The sequence below is a fragment of the Labeo rohita genome, unplaced genomic scaffold, assembly GCF_022985175.1.
Source record: "Labeo rohita strain BAU-BD-2019 unplaced genomic scaffold, IGBB_LRoh.1.0 scaffold_503, whole genome shotgun sequence".
Lineage (NCBI taxonomy): Eukaryota > Metazoa > Chordata > Actinopteri > Cypriniformes > Cyprinidae > Labeo > Labeo rohita.
In genome coordinates this window covers 32,675-36,636 of record NW_026129424.1, presented here as the reverse complement: position 1 = coordinate 36,636, position 3,962 = coordinate 32,675, and the positions used below count along the sequence as shown (strand labels likewise).

General features: G+C 32.3%; 1 long non-coding RNA gene across 1 annotated transcript; it reads right to left on the bottom strand.

Annotated features, from left to right (window-relative positions):
* Nucleotides 1–222: 222 nt before the first annotated feature.
* On the bottom strand, nt 223–2,222 carry LOC127160955 (uncharacterized). The gene is made up of 3 exons (XR_007826895.1): nt 2,087–2,222; nt 1,379–1,475; nt 223–345 (listed from the first exon to the last, which is right to left on the bottom strand). It is a non-coding gene; the product is annotated as an uncharacterized LOC127160955 (long non-coding RNA).
* Nucleotides 2,223–3,962: the final 1,740 nt, after the last annotated feature.

Below are 3,962 nucleotides of genomic sequence, written 5' to 3'. Positions count from 1 at the left end.
GTTTTCAGATTTCATAATGCCATGCATTACATCCAGTGTCTGAGGCAGCAAAGCAACCCCAAAATATCTGTGTTGGTACAGAAAGCTACACAAAGAAGCATCTTTATTTAAACAGAATTTATTTAAATAGAAAAAAAAAGTTACTGACCTGCACAATCAAACAGGACAAAAAAGAAACAATTACATATATAACTGATCAAAACACTGAATAGGCATAAGAAACAGAACATCAATTGTAGTGGTTCAGCTAAAGGTCTACAGGTTTGTATTCCCACAGCTTGGTTAGCTTTGGTTTATTGCCATCCCCAGTAGGCCCCAGGTGAAGAAATTTCTGGATTCCAGCATCTGGAAAAAAATAGTAAAAGTTAGGTTTTTATAAGATAATTACAATAAATTTTCTGAACCATATATGATTTCAGGAAAGGCACCACATTCAAAAGCAACTTTTTAGCTTTGGTAGTGAACCAAGTAGTAAACTTACTTTAGTAGTAAACTTGATTTTAGTCAACATGATATTAAAATATAGAACCTGCTTAAGTCTTGCAATCCAACATTGTATCAAAGTTTAATTTAGGTTTTTAGTTAGAACTGTGCCTATATCTTAAAGTGATTAACTACTATAAAATGACAAATATACTGAGTATTAAACATGGTTGGTAAAGTTAAAGATTATTTTAAAAATGCAGAATACTCATTATTTATGTAATAATTATAAATTGTAGTTGTAAAATATTCCCAGATTCCACAAGGACATGGCAGAACAACGACAGAGCACAGCCTGCATGCCCATTCAAATAATATGTCTCTATACATGAACAACTAAACTATAGTAACCCAAATGCTCAATGACAGAGTTCATAGCTAAGGTTACAATTTAATTTGCTATTTAGCATTAATGAAATAAAGTGTTTACATTCATAATACCTAATATGTGCATCGAGAATGTGGCCTGGAGAAAAGAAATAGAGGGGTGGAACTATGACATGGGTTTTTGAATGACAATTTTGATTAAATCCCCTAAAATAAACTTTAATAATCTATAGTGCTTAAAGTCATGTTAAAAATAAATGTTTACGGCCACATGAAGCTGTTAGAAAGCAGAAAGATTGAGGATTTTCTAGAAGCAAGGATAAAATAATATTTTGTGTACCCACCCTAACAAAATGATAGCTGAAATGTGGTACTTCATTCACTAAAATAAGTTTAATCTAACCATATCCAAAAACTCACTCACTCTACTGTTATTTAATAGATTAAATGCACTAGAATTGTATTAAATAGTACATGGAGACACATTTTTAACTAAAATATTTTGTTGATTTGATTTGTTTACATGTATACTGTAGATGCTAGTTTTGGTTTCAATAAAATATTTAACCTTTTCTGTGTAGATGCTCCATCATTCACATCACTGTCATCCACATCTGCAGGTTCGGCCTCCCTTTCTATTTTCTGAGAATTTCGGGACTCATTACCTTGTCATGGGACACAAAAAGAATAGCACAATTATCAGCAACAATATGAACAAAATTTACTACGATAGATTAACCTTATGTTTAAAACCCCACAATCACATCCTTTAGTGTAACTTACTGTACCTTTATGCAACATGCACATGCATGTGCTTATGCACCCCACTCTAGGCATGTCACTGACATGTCAATGCACTTGGTGCAATATAACCAAGTACTGTAATTTACAATATGTATTCAAGGTGCTTGTATTTAAATAATTCCATTTCGTGCATTTTTTATAGTTCTAGTTACTACATCTCAGAGATAAACATTATAATTTTCATTAAATAATTATTTAATTTTAATAATTTCCAAATGTGGCATTGTTTATCCAGTGAAAACAATGAGCTCACAGTATCTCCATACAGATTAACCGGTTACCCAAAAGCTAACATTAACTTTAACGCGAACACATTGCAAAACACATCAATGCAGCTGTAATCATAACATCATATATACAACAATGACAGGGAATATTTAAAACATTAGCTGATCTATATAGAGACAGAGGCTCTTGTAGACCAAAACAATCATATAACACTTAAAGCGTGGAGTAAATTAGCGTAAATTACCTGCACCGCTGCCACATCCAAGGGCGTTTCATCCTTTCACTCAGTGATGTCGGTCTGTCTTCGTGCCCGTCTATAAAATCATTGTCGTTTATTATGTGAAGGAATAAAACATCTTACCGCAGATGACTGTTTGTTTAGCTGCAGCCATTGCTCAGACTCTGCCGTTAGCGCGGGTGTGTTTAAATTTAGGCGCATGCGCAAAAGCGCTATCGTGACGTTCACACACAATCGCTCATGTATTTTAATGAAATGCGTTTTAGTTCATTGATGATGAGAGCACATATGGACAAACAGTTACATGAAGTGTCCCCTCAATAACTCTATAATACAAGTAACTTTTAGTACATTGGCATTTTTGAACAGGTTATATATTCATCTTTACTTTTTTTCCCCAGAAAACTAAATTGAAACAAAATAAAGTTAAGCAATGAATTGTGTTATATGATTTACAATAAGCAGTATCTTTTAGGCATATATGGTTAATAAACTGCATAAATTCAATATATACATTGGTAACAAATGGTCAAAACATAGAGTACCATATATAATTTTGATATATATTGTTAACATATATGGTCATATCATATAATACAATATACCATTTTAATATATATTGTAAACATATATGGTCATAACATACAATACCATATAAAAGTTAAACATATATATACTTTCAATATATGTTTATATACAAATTGTACTATGGGAAATTCATATATGTTATAAACATATATCTACATATATCCAGAAGATGGATATATGTGATAATAATATATTGCCCTATATTTAACATATATGAGAGTAGCACTTCTGATATAGGTACATATATGTCATATATTACATTTCCGTATGGGTTTCACCATGTTTGACTGAGGAGACTGTTCCTTTTTTGTTTTGTTTTGTTTTTGAAGACCTCATTTAATTTTCTGAAGACAGTAAAATTATTTTTCTTTCTGTGTCAGCTGCTCAGCTCTGATCTACCATCATTTTTTTTTTTTTTTTCCACATCCAAGGGATATTAGCTAGAGTGCCATGGGCTGTAAATGTTTTGATAGTGTTGTGCACAGTGGAAACAGGAACATTAAGATGTCTGGAGTTGTACTTGTATCCTTGAGACTGTTAATGTAATAACTGTTAACACCATGCTATTGCACTCTCAGGATATTAGAAATATCAGGGATATTTCACTTCTTTCTTTTCTCCATACTTAGTGTGGTACACATAGACACACAACAAAAATGTCACTTTTTTTCAAATTTTAACTGGTTTCTATATCGCCAGTTCCAATGCATGAAATGCAATTATTTCTGAAGAGCTGCCAATAATTTTGTCCAGTCCATTTTTGGAGATCTGTGTAAAATGTCTCAGATTTGCCTTTTTTCTCTGCTTTTTTCTGTTGTTACAATGCAAACAATTTGTAATTGCAGTCCATTTATTATCTGATAGAAATCCAGGGATGCCAATATTGTAATTTTTGTCTGTGACTGTATTTCCACTATGTTAAAAATACATTACAAAGTGCATTTTTTCCCTGTGTATATATGACTCAGCTGTAATCTTTTATTCCACAGAGGGACCAAGGCATATGCCTTCAAGGAAAAAGCCACAAAAGAGTAAGTGCATGTAAATGCAAGGATTGATGCTTCTATCAATGTGTTAAAATTGCTATGGTTACCCCTGCTTATTTCCTGTAGTTCCATTGTTTATGTTTTGTAACTACAAATAATACAGATAATTACCCCCAACAGACAACGTATAAAATACAGCTGGTTTAATATCAAATTTTACAAAAATGCATTGCCAAGCAGAAGAGAAAGCAGCAGTGTAGTATTTTCAGTCAGAGGTGGACCGTAGTGAAGTATTTTTATTTCACTCA